Source organism: Saccopteryx leptura, chromosome 5 (genome assembly GCF_036850995.1).
Source record: "Saccopteryx leptura isolate mSacLep1 chromosome 5, mSacLep1_pri_phased_curated, whole genome shotgun sequence".
NCBI lineage: Eukaryota > Metazoa > Chordata > Mammalia > Chiroptera > Emballonuridae > Saccopteryx > Saccopteryx leptura.
This window is the reverse complement of record NC_089507.1, coordinates 44,385,843-44,399,520: the sequence shown is the minus strand read 5'-3', so window position 1 is coordinate 44,399,520 and position 13,678 is coordinate 44,385,843. Positions and strand designations below refer to the sequence as shown.

The 13,678-nt window shown below is 32.9% G+C and overlaps 1 pseudogene; it reads right to left on the bottom strand.

Moving 5' to 3' along the window:
• Positions 1-9,177, bottom strand: part of LOC136406469 (keratin, type I cytoskeletal 18-like) — a 38,531-nt pseudogene extending 29,354 nt beyond the window's left edge.
• Between the last annotated feature and the right edge of the window lie 4,501 nt (positions 9,178-13,678).

Below are 13,678 nucleotides of genomic sequence, written 5' to 3'. Positions count from 1 at the left end.
CAAACTGGCTTCTCCTTCAGCACTCCACCATCTTGGCTGCTTCTCCTCTCCTCCACATGGCCTTTATCTGCTCTCCTCCAACATGGGCTCCTCTGCCCCATTTTATAATGTAGAAATCAAAACCTTTAATCCAATATACAAACAAAGAAGTCTCTGATACAAAGTCACTTATCTGAGGCATTATGAGATTCCTCATGCAAGTGCATCATCCCTCTTCATGCAACAGTCAAGGGTGTGGGGAAAAGGTTAGTTTTGAAAAGATCTTAGTATTAAAAGGGTGAGAAAGTCTTAGTCTTAAAACTAAGCCTTAGGCTATAATGACCCTGCCTGCTTACAGCCTGTCCCCCACACCCAATGCAAGCAATAAGCTAGCAAACATATATATCATATTTGCAAACTTATTTGACCAAAACCCATCAATTCAAAGTGACATTTGACTCACAACTTTTGCTTCTCCTCAGCTCCATTATCCTATTATTTGTAAAGAAGCTAAAACATATAGCTTTACAAGTTTAATTGGGACCTCTAGTAGAACAGAAAGTGAAGATTTGGACAACAGTGGTGGTGGAAAAATGAAAGAAATGCCTTTCTTAATGTCCATTGTATAGGATAAGATGTAATTAGTTTGACATTTTGCTCTGAACTGGGGTGATAGTAAACATAATCCCTTTAACACTGTAGCTTTGTTATGGGTGATTGATTGGAATAAGAAGCAAGACAGGAAGTCCAGACACAGGATGCTGTAACATTTTACAGGAGAAATAATACTGTTTTTAATTGAGACTGAGATAGGCAATTGAGATAGGAAAAAAAGAGAATCTATCTGGTGAGATGTTCAGTAGAATGAATGGAATTTAATCCCTGATTTTATGAGGGGCATAGAGGAGAGAAAAAAAATGTTGAGTAACATCTAGTCTTAGAATTTGGAAAATTGGACTTTAGCATTGCTTATTGAGTTAGAAAGCATTTGCAAAGGTGAAGGAAGGAGCTGTTTGCTCAATATTCAAGAATTATCTAGGCTGTGTGAATTTTGGGTAGAGACTTAAAGATAGGGTGAAAATTATATATAGAGAGAAGCAGAGTTAATGACAATGTTTTTATCGGAATGATTGGCATGTGCCATTGTGCAGAGATATTAAACATCATGAGTCTCTCACTGTATGACTGGTGATGAGAGCGTATGGAGCAGAAAGAAGAGAGTATAGTGAGCCTTGAAAAATAGGTAGAGATAAAAATCTCAGAGTTTCAAATTGTTTTTAAAAATTAAGAGAAGCCACTCAGGGATTTAAGCATATAACACAATCTAATATAACACATAAGAATACAATCTTGGCCTTGGCCAGTTGGCTCAGTGATAGAGTATCGGCCCAGTTTGTGGATGTCCGAGGGCACACAGGAGAGGTGACCATCTGCTTCTCTACCCCTCCCTCTTTTCTCTCTCTCTATCTCTTCCTCTTCTGTAGCCATGGTTCGATGAGTTCCAGTAAGTTGGCTTCAGGTACTGAGGATGGCTGAACCTCTGCCTCTGGTGCTATAAATCAATGGTCCCCAACCCCTGGGCCATGGACCGGTACCTGTCCGTGGGCCATTTGGTACCAATCTGAAGAGAAAGAATAAATAACTTACATTATTTCCGTTTTATTTATATTTAAGTCTGAACGATGTTTTATTTTTAAAAAATGACCAGATTCTCTCTGTTACATCTGTCTTAGACTCACTCTTGACGCTTGTCTCGGTCACGTGATACATTTATCCGTCTCACCTTAAAGGCTGGTCCATGAAAATATTTTCTGACATTAAACTGGTCTGTGGCCCAAAAAAATATTGGGGACCGCTGCTATAAATAGTTCGGTTCTGAGCATGGTCCCAGATGGGGATTTCTGGGTGGATGCTGTCCAGACATATGAGGAAGTCTGACTCTGTCTCTCCTCCTCTCACTTAAAAAAAGGAAAAAATGAGCCTGACCAGGCAGTGGTGCAGTGAATAGAATGTCAGACTGGGACCCAGAGGACCCATGTTTGCAACCCCAAGGTCACAGGGTCACTGGCTTGAGTGAGTGCTCATCTGGGTTTGAGCACAGCTCACCAGTTTGAACTCAAGGTCACTGGCTTGAGCAAGGGGTCACTTAGTCTGCTGTAGCCCTTCCCCCCCCCCAGTCAAGGCACATATCAGAAAACAATCAATGGACAACTAAGGTGCTACAATGAAAACTTGATGCTTCTCATCTCTCTCCCTTCCCGTCTGTCTGTCCCTATCTGTTCCTCTCTCTATCACAAAACAAACAAACAAACAAACAAACAAACAAAAAACCCAGAAAAGAAAGAAGAAAAGAACACAATCTAATATAGAATTTAGGAAGAGAGGAAGGACACCATCATTTCATCAATGCAATTTTTATAACAGGGTTTTATTAATGATCTTGTTTTAGCATGTAGGATAAACGGCATTGGGATTTTCAAAAACTGATGATGAATTGCTCTCCATTCCTAGGAAACAGAAAAGCTTTTCTTTAGGGAGTATACTCTATGTTAGTATACATTTTCAAGCAGAGCTATATAGTTAACTATGATTATATTACTTTTTAATACAATGACTTGTGGCCACCCTGTACATCTCCACTTAGTTAATTTTTGGGGGGCAAATCTTTTATGTACATGTTACTAATATACTCCAAAATTTCTGGAAAACCTATAGTGGTCTTGTCAATACATTTATTCACATTAGGTCATCCAATTTTTCTTGGAGCCATTGCTCCTAGGATCTTTACTATAAAATATAGATTTCTCTCTAGGCTGAAATACAGAAGCTGTTTTAGGATCTCCCTCTGCCTTAATTTTGGGAAATCTCTTTTTTCTAGTTTTGAATTTCATGATTCCTAATACTATTTCTTCCTCTTTCAGCTCACTCCCCCCTTTTAGTGATGTACACCTCTTAATAACTTCTTGATAAGTGGTAAATGAGAGTTACAACTTTTTAGATTATGAATGTCTAATCTGTTTTTTATTCTATTCTTTTGTGACTAATATTTCTGGTAAATATAGGATTTTATATTGCAAATATTTTTCTCAAAGAAGGTGAGAGATACTGATCCACTGTCTTCTATCTCCAGTGTAGCTGGTATGTTATATGGCATTCTTATACCAGATATTTCATGTGACATTGCTTTTTTTTTTTTTTTTTAATTATTTTATTTTTTTAATGGGGTGACATCAATAAATCAGGATACATATATTCAAAGATAACAAGTCCAGGTTATCTTGTCGTTCAATTATGTTGCATACCCACCACCGAAAGTCAGATTGTCCTCTGTCACCTTCTATCTTTTTAAAATTTTTATTTGGGTTTCCTACGTAGTCTCAGAATTTATACAATGATATGACATGTTGTGAATAGAATTTCTCTTATTTAACTGGTCTTTTGCATCTGGAAACATCTTTCTTCATTCTAGGAAATATTATATTATTTCATTTCTAATGTTTTTGCTTATTTTTTAAATTTTCCTCATGGAAATTGCAGTATTTAGGTGTTGAAGCTTTTGAATTGTGCCTTTAATTTCCTTATTTTTTTTCTTTTTTCCATACCTCTGGAATTTGTCTTTAGCTTTACTTTTAAAACTTTATATAAATTTAAAGAAATCTTCAATTATAATTTTAGTTTTTAAGCTCTCTTTATTCTCTTTTTATATATTATGTATCATTTCTTATTCTTTTTTCTTGAGGTCAAGGTTTTCTCTCATTTCTCTTAGGATATTGACCATAGGTAGTACTTTTTTTAATTAAAACTTTTTATTCATTAAATTTAGAGAAATAGAAAAAAAAAGGAAAGAGAGAGAAACATTCATTTGTTGTTCCACTTAGTTGTGCATTCATTGATTGCTTCTTACATGTGCCTGACTGGGGATTTTATAATTATTTATTATTTATCATTGCCTATTCCTGTTTCCTGAGGTCAAGGTTTTCTCTCATCTCTCTTAAGATATTAAACAGAGATATTTCTTATGAAGTTTTCTTTTTATCTAAATTTATTATAAGGTTTTTATTTTTGTTTCAAATACCTGCAAATATATTGTGTTATAGGCAGAATTCTAAATGGCCCCAATATTCTTGTACCTGATATATATGCCTAATCTTCTCTTCTTGGGTGTGTTGAGACTTCTCAGTATGATAGAATTGTCACTTCTTTGATTAGTATATATAATATGCCAAAGGTGGTAGGGTAGTCACTGATGAAATTATGTTTTAAAAGACCCCATCTTGGCAGATAAGAGAGAAAGTCTTATGTTAGCCCTGAAGAAGCAAACTTCCCTGCATGAAAAGGACCAGAGGTTATAAGCAGGGGCTAGTCCACATAGCTGAGACTGGCCTTCAACTAAAAGTCAACGGGGAAAAAGGACCTCAGTTGTATAAGCATAAGAAATAGAATCTGGACAATCACATTAATGATCTTAGTAGTGAATTCTTTCTTAAACTGTAGAAGAAGATACAGCCTCACTGACATCCTGAGACACTGGTTCAGTCTTTTGAAACAATGAGCAGAGAATTCAGTTGAGCCATTTCTAGTCTTCTGGCCTAGTGAACTGTGAATGAACTAATAAAAGGATGTTGTTTTAAGCTGCTAAATTTCTGGTAATATTTCACACAAAAATAGGACACTAATATATCTGGAGTTCATGTTTTGTCTTTTCCTATTTAAGAGAGAAACAACACAAAGCAGATTAGAAGCTCTAAATTCATGAGCAGGCTAAAATTACTATCACTTAACTCAAGACTCTGGTCAAACTTTACATCCAGAAATTTTCCTTTCTTTACCACCTTTAAAAAAATAGCACCCCTGATACTATCTGTCTCTTTATATTTCATAAATTTGCTGAAAACAATAATCAACACATCTAAGAAGCTTAACTAATTACAAGTAGGATAAATATAAAGATAATCAACCCAGATACAGCATAGTCAAAATACTGAAAGAAAGAAAAGCTTAAAATTATAAAGAGAAAAATGACTCAGTTCGTATAAGCTAACCACAATATAATTAACAGTTAACTAGAAAAGATCCATTTCATACAAAGAGGGCAGTAAAAGAGGAAGAAAAATGATATGAATCATATAGAAAAAAATGTAAAGTTTTTGGTGGCCAGAAGACAGTGGCACAGCACATTTAATATAGTCAAAGTGATGAAAGTAAAAAACCAATCAGTCATCCAAGAATTTTATATTTAGCAAAACTATCTTTTAAAAATTAAGGTCAAATAAAGATATTCTCAAATAGCAAAACCTGAGAGAATTACTTGCTAGCAATTCTACCTTAAAAAAATACTAAAACAGTACTTCAGACTGAAAGTGAGTGACACCAGACAGTGATTCAAATCCACACACACATGTAGAAAGTATCCGTAAAGGCAGTTATGTAGGCAATAATACATGACAATATAAGTGCATGTTTATTCTATTAAAAAACTCATTTAAAAAGTATCTGTATAAAACAATATGAATATATTATATTGTTGAAGTTATAACATATAGTAATGTAATGTATTGACAAAACAGCAAAAACAGGTGAGTGTGAATAAAGCTTTATTCAAATATGAAAATGACATCAGATGGTAGCTTGAATCCACAAGAAAAAATATAAAGAGTAAAAGAAATTATAAACAGGAATATTAATATTACAAAATCTATAAATATATATTTGATCTTTTTTTTCTCTTATCTTTAAAAGACATAATATTATATAAAATGTATTAATTATGGCAATGTATTTTAAGGTTTGTAAGATATATAAAATAGTATGTATTACAAAAACAGCACAAAAATGGGGAAGGGTGCAGCTATATAGCAGTGGATCTTTTATATTTTAAAGGACTCAAGTCACTAGAACTTGATTTTGGAAGTTATTAAATATATATATATATTTACATATATATACATATATATATTTACATATATATAAATATATATACACATATATATTTAATATACATACATATACATATACATACATATATATATATGATCCTAGAGCAATTACTAAGAAAATAATTTTAAAATATAATTAAAAATTATTAAAACAATTAAAATGTTACTAGAAAAGATCCATTTCATACAAAGAGGGCAGTAAAGGAGGAAGAAAAATGATATGAATCATATAGAAAAAATGTAAAATAGCAGCCATAAATCTAACTATATTGATAACAAAATTAAATATATATTAATTAAATAATAAAATCAAAAGTTAGATATTATCAAAGTGAATGACTACAGACTACTGTTTTCCTGAAGAACCAATTTGCAGTAACTGAATGGCTTTCTTCTAGCACTGGTCAGTTATTCAAGAGAGAAATATTCAAGTTTGTATCTGTGGCGGAGTGGATACAGGTTTGATGGTGTTGGTGTGATCTAAGTTTCCTAGCTAACATTCTGAGAGGCTGCGGGCAGCTGCACCAGAGAAGGATGTCATGATTTTGGATATGAATTCTCTATCTCCTTTTTTCAGAGTAGCATCTTTATTCCACTCCAAATTTTGCCAGTGTTCTCAAGATTAGATTCTTTTCAGGTTCAATTTCTCTAAAACTGGAGTCCTCTGTTCAGTTGACAGAGTGATTTCCTGAATGGGAAATGTAGATAAAGGGATTTAAGGGGGAAATTTTAAAAGTTTTTCAACCTTTTAAAGATTTGTAATCAATTATCTTTTTTAAAACCTGACCTATATTTCGGCCTTTATCTTTTCTGAGTTTTCCAACAGGAATTTACCTTTGCTTAGTTGCCATGTCAGTTATCCTCCATCTGCTTTTCATTTTTCAAATATTTACTTCTTTTGTATATTATCTCCCCCTTTCCTCTTTGCTCTGTCTTCTTGAGTTTATGCTATTTTTTTTTCTTTATTGTAATTGTGGTAGAATTTTAGAGGGAGCAAAGATAAATATAATTACTTAATCTACCATGTTTAATCTTACACTATAGCCCCTTAAAAGTAGGTCATAAAATAAAAAATAATATAACTTTTAGTCAAACAAATCTTAGTTTAAGTACTGAATCAATCTCACACTGATGGTGTTATAATAAACAACTTACATATTTTCTTTGAGCTACTGTTTTCTCAAAGGAAAAGAATGCATAATAATACTTATCTCATAGGTCTTACATGAGAAAAAAATACATGCAGGCTTTTCATGGCTTGCTTCTTTGTGGTTGTAATCATCATCACCATCACCACCACCACCGCCATCACCATCACCATCATCATCATTGTAATCATCATCATCATCATCTTCATCACCGTCATCATCGTACCCTGACTCCAAATAAAAACAGTATGGCCCAGAGTGTCTTTGATTAGTGTTTGAAACTGTTCAGCTACTTAAAAATGTAATATTCTTATTTAATTTGAATAAGAGTATTCAAATAACTAGGAACCAATATATTTTAAACTATTGTTTGCCTTCTTGGTTAGAAAAAATTTGCTTTGTAGAAAACATAGATTACAATTCTATTTAATTCAAACTAGGCATAAGAAAGTAGAATTTAGTTCTGAAGGTTGAGGAAGGCTGAGATAATTGTTAATAAAATGGCCACATAGTTTTAGTGGTAGAATAAGAATTAAAATCCTTAGGAATTTCTGAGATGTCATGACTTATATATGATTGCCGAGGAAGAATTCAAGATATGTAAGTTTTGCCTGACCAGGCAGTGGCACAGTAGATAGAGCGTCAGACTGGGGATGCAGTGGACCCAGGTTCAAAGCCCAGAGATCACCAGCTTAAGTGTAGACTTATCTGGCTTGAGTGCAGGGTCATCAGATTGAGCTCAGGGTCACTGGCTTAAGCCCAAAATCACTGGCTTGAGCAAGGGGTCACTTGCTCTGCTGTAGCTCTCTGGTCAAGACACATATGAGAAAGCAATCAATGAACAACTAAGAAGATTAAGGAGCCACAACAAAGAATTGATGCTTCTCATCTCTCTCCCTTCCTGTCTTCTGTCCCTATCTGGCTCCCTCTCTGTCTCTGTCTCTGTCACCAAAAAAAAAAAAAAAAAAAAAAAAAAAGATATGTAGGGTTTTTTGTCCATCATTCAGCTAATTGCATTTTAAATTTTTACATTTTCCTCTTTTTGGTCTTTAGATTTTTACAATGACAGCTTCATGACCTTAATTATTTCTTCATTATTACTACTTGCTTGTATTCATGGGTGATTTGTTTTTAGTAATGAATAATTCATTGATAAAATAATGAACACAGGAGTATTAAATAGAAAGTTAAATAACTCCTTGACATTCTTGTGAACTAGTAGCACCAGAGTAGAATCTGATTGGCAGAAATTATGAGAACTAAGAATAATAAAAAAAAATTACTTAAATTTTTAGGAATCAGGAGAAGTAAATGCAGCTAACTGTCATATATAATAGAAACTTTCTATTTAAAATTTAATATATACATCAATGTATTTTAAAATAGAATTAGTATTAAAAAAGCACACATTTAATTTGTATAACATTCTTTTCTGACCAAGAGCCATCCGGTCCTCATGTCCCTCATAAATGTATCTGGGTAAAGGAAACTTTATTCCAAGAAAATGATTTTTTGAATAGAATTTTATCTCAATAATAATTTTTTTCCAAGTGGTTGCTTTGCCCACATTTCATGTTATAGGATTTAAAAATGTGCTTTAATACTGATGAATAAATTGTCCATGTATTTTGTAACATTCTCAAAGAAGGTAGTCTATAAAATAGTAACATTATTGAAGCACAAATATTTATTAGTGATCCAATAAGATTTTATATACCCTGTAAATGCTATATGATATATTTATGTTTTTTTTTCTTTGGTGAAAAATACATTCAGTTTTTTTTTTCTATGAAGTTAATTTTACAATCAGTAGATATCTCTGAACAATATTTTGTTACAGCTTCATGGGTACTGGTTGCTTTCAGGGAGTCATTATTGTTCCTACATATGATAAGGAGCCAGAATATGATAAGGAGCCAGACAACCCCAACCCACGTTGTTTATATTTTGAAATCATGCTTGATATCTAATCTCTAATTATATTGCATTTCTTTATATGTATCATATTTGCATACTTCTCTCCTCCACTTACATTGAAGTAAGCATACCACTAGTTCATCTAACAACTTACACAGCATCATGGACAGCAAAGTTAAGTTCAGAACAGGGTACATTAACTTAGGTAAAAAAATGAAGGAAGATCTTTTTCAGTTCTTGGTTTTACGTGGTTCAAAGGGAAAAGGAATTTTTGATCCTCCTAATTGCTTTGATGCTTCTAATTGCCAATATTACATAATTCAAGTATACACAATGAAATATTTGATATATGTATATGCATATAATGTATACATAATAATTTATATGTTTACTGTAAGATAATAAACCTGTTATAATAAGTATAATTAGTTTTGTGAAGAACTGGATTATTTAGTAAGAGTGGCTGGATAAGGAATTGTCATTTTTTTATTAATTTTTTTAATTTATTGATTTTAGAGAGGCAGAGAAAGAAAGGGAGAAAGAGGGAAAGCAAAGCATTCATTTATTGTTCCACTTAATTGTGTATTCACTGGTCACTTCCAGTGTGTGCCCTCACCAGGGACCAAGCCCACACACCACCTTGGTGTTTTGGGACCATGCTCTAACACACTGAGAGCTAACTAACCAGAGCAGGAATTGAGATTTTAAAATTCCCAATGCCTGTTCTGTCACTGATCTGTTGTGTGAAGTTCCACAAATAACATACTCTGTTTATTTCTTCTCTAAAATAGAGATTACTACATGAACTCAAGTGGTTTTGTGAGAGAGAATAATGAAAAAATTGTAAGAAGCTATTGAAATACTTCATAGCCTCGAGACTGGAGACGAAAGGGTATCTAACTTTTTGAATTTACACATATTTGAGATATCAGGCTATTTTAAGTCAAGTGCTGGTTATGACTTTGAAGTGTTCCAACCCCTGTTGTTTTTGGTAGAAAGAACGTTAGACTTTTTTTTTTATTATTGGATTGTTTGCTTGTTTGTTGCTGAGTTTTGTGAGTTCTTTGTATATTTTAGACATTAACCCGTTATCTGAGCTGTTGTTTAAAAATATCGTCTCCCATAGATGGTTCTCTCTTTGTTTTGTTGTCAGTTTCTTTTGCTGTGCAGAAGCTTCTTAGTTTGATGTAGTCCCATTCTTTATCTTTGCTTTTACTTCCCCTATACAAAATATAATAAAAAGATAAAAAAACCCAAAAAACGTTAGACCTAGGATTTGATGTACTGAGTTGTGGCTCAGGCAATGCTACTAGTTCTGCAAGGTCAAATGATACTTCTTAGAAAAAAAATTCCTCATTTGGAAAGATAGGCAGTTATTCTCCTTAACTCATATTGTTATTGTGAGATCACAATATTTGAAGCTAGAAAGATTGGGAAATGTGAAGTGTTATATAAATGTAAAATTATATTTCTAAAGGTTAACATCTTTTTAAAGGTATTTCAGAATCAAATATACATTGGGGGGCTATTGGAAGAACTGTAATGACTTTCACCTCAAGAATGATTATAGTTATAAGTTTAGAGGTAAAATCATTTTCCTTCTGCTATGAGTTCTAATAATAGTTATTAATGCTCAGACCATGATTTTGTATACTTCTAGGTTGACCACTCAATCACTATATTTCTTTAAAAAGCAATCTGTGTGTGTGTGTGTGTGTGTGTGTGTGTGTGTGTGTGTGTATTTTTTCTCTCAGTACTCATACAATCCTCATTCTTTACCAGCCATGACATAACTTCTCAAATTCAGATAAAACCGTTCTCTGGACACTAAAAATGTTTAATCACTAAAAGAGAACACTTTTCACTTCTCATTGTACTGTTTACAGTATTTAACTTGATCTTTCCATATTCCCTATTTCCTGAAAAATATGTTCACTTGCTTTCTTTAAAATGATCTAAGCTAATGTGCCAGAAATTTATTTTCCATTTCTTCCTTTCTTTAGCACATCTATTCTGTTGCCCATGAAGTGTAATTAATATTAAAAGTCTGTCTTTATCCTAAAAGAGGTTAAATGCTAAATCTATCATTATCCTTAATCTCTACAACTTCATTATTACTTCCTGTTATTTTCCTAGATACCATTCAAATTATGAGTGTATTGCCATATTATCAACATGCCTTCCTGGTGTTTCTGACTTCTGTTATCTGGTTCATTCTCTGCTCTTGACCTAAGCCATTTCCCTATCTTTGCATGCCAAAATACTAAAAATACAATTATTGTAAAAATTCTATAATTTCTAAAACATTTTACCAGTTAAATTCAAAAGACTGGAAGTTAGTGACTAAATAGTAGTATACCAAATTTTAAATATAGTAGGTTATGTTTTTAAAATTACAAAATACTTAAATATAAGAACACTGTAGATAGAAAGTATATATTCAATTTTGCTCAGTTTTTCATTAGGTAGATTCATTCTTTTTTTTTTTTTTTTTGGATTCATTCTTAGTGGGAGCATATATATCTATTTCTACTTATTTTGGGGGTGAGGGGAGTAATTATAAGGAGAGTCAAAATTCAATCCATATCTGTAGTTGACACTGTTAACTATATTTTTCCTTTTTCCTATTTCTTAATGAAGGAAACAGATTTATGTTCTATCATTTTAAAATGCTGAATAAGTGATTAAAAACTATATAACAATTTACTAGGGATTTTAGAGGATGTAAAAAGTCAGGCTCAGTTTTTATGTCAAGAAACTTAGGGTCTTTATGTAAACCTATGGGAGAAGAGATATGTAAACAATATTTATAGTACTAGATAGAGTGAAATAAATGCATTCAGAGAGGGAGAGATAAAGTGCTCTGTGGATTTTATGATGCACAATACAATATATGTGGCTAAATGTTTATACTCATATGCAAACTGCAGTTATTTTTTTTCTTAGATGTCTGCAGTTTTTTTTTTTTCATATCAAGAAATGGAATTATGTTCTGGGTAGTCCCATGACCATTTTCCTTATCTGTAAATTGGGGAAAGTAAAATAGTACATGCTTCAAATGATTAACATGTAATTTAAATTAGATATATTTGTAAAATACTCTGAACAATGTCATTTACTAATAAATACATGAGAGTTCAATTTCCTCATCTGTAAATTGGTGAAATAGCGTACTTCATATGATTATTATACAATTTAAATTATAATAGATATATTTGTAGAATTGTACATCTGAAACCTATATGATTTCACTAACCAATGTCACCCCAATAAATTTAATTAAATTTAAAGTAAATTATATGTATTTGTAAAACACTCTAATGTCAGGTAGTGGTGAGTACATGAAAGTTCAGTTTCTTCATATTACTTCCCTTTTCACTTGGCTTGGATTAGAATGCTGCATCGGAACAGCGAGAAACAAACATCTTGCCACACAATCACGAAGCCAAATTTGGTAATTAGGTAGCCTTTATTAGCTAGCTATGCTTGCAGACCACATGGAGGCCGAAGCCCTTCTAATCAATGCAGTGGGGACAGTTTGGGGCTAGTTTTTTAAAGGGAAAATTACATACTGATTGAAGAATAGGGAGGGGAGGAAGCATAGCAGTAGGACACAGCAGTGAAACAAGCTGCCTTACAATGTTTATCTATAACATTGATTCAGGGAGAAACATTCTGAGAACACCTGCAACTTTGCAAAGCTAGTCCAAGGCCACAGTTTGGGAGACCAGCCTCAAGGCTAGGAATAGGGAGTCTTTTCAGAAAAAGTAAGGCCTGCTAAAAGTCTCTTTGTTTTAGAGAAAGTAAATTTTGCCCAAAATTATTCATGTTAAGAGCCTTTCTTATCTACACTTCAGGAAATGATGTTATTTTGAGGCTCATTTTCAAAAAATTTAGGATACTCCCATCTAAATATCTGATAATAGGCTGTGCTGAAAAGTTTTTATCATAAAGTCAGGCAGATGTTAAATAGGTTTTGTCTAAGATTATGGATAAAAAACACCCTATCCATATACAATTATATTTTATATGACATAATTATTTTGGTTTTTGAAAGGTGTAATTCAAACAAAAGAATTTTTAATGTTAAAGAGGATAATTTTCCACTCATCCCCCCCTCTTAGTTTTGTCATTCAGTATGTTATCTGGTTTTATAGAAGTGCCTAAGGACAGGTTAACGCTCCCACTGGTGTGTATAGTTGCTCCAAGCTCTTTCAAGTACTAATAGTTCAAAAGGTATGAATATAATTTCCCTCTCCTTTTTAAATTTTTTATCAAGTTGGAATCTATGCATTTATCCCTATTTAACATTAATCTCTATGAAATATTGTTTTCAATGCAACAGGTTTGCCTTTGGTAGACTTGCAAGAACATAGCTGAAATGTGCAATTTTTGATTACATATAGTTACATTTAAAAGCTGAATTTAATTTTTCTCTTATAATAAATAATTCTTAGAATTTTATATAATAAAACATGATAATTTTTCATTATTCTGTATTTCTACAGTTTGGGATTATTGTTGTAACATTCTTCATGTTAAGATGTTCACATAGCCTGACCAGGCGGTGGCGCAGTGAATAGAGCGTCAGACTGGGATGCAGAGGACCCGGGTTCGAGACCCTGAGGTCGCCAGCTTGAGTGCGGGCTCATCTGGTTTGAGGAAAAGCCCACCAGCTTGAACCCAAGGTCACTGGCT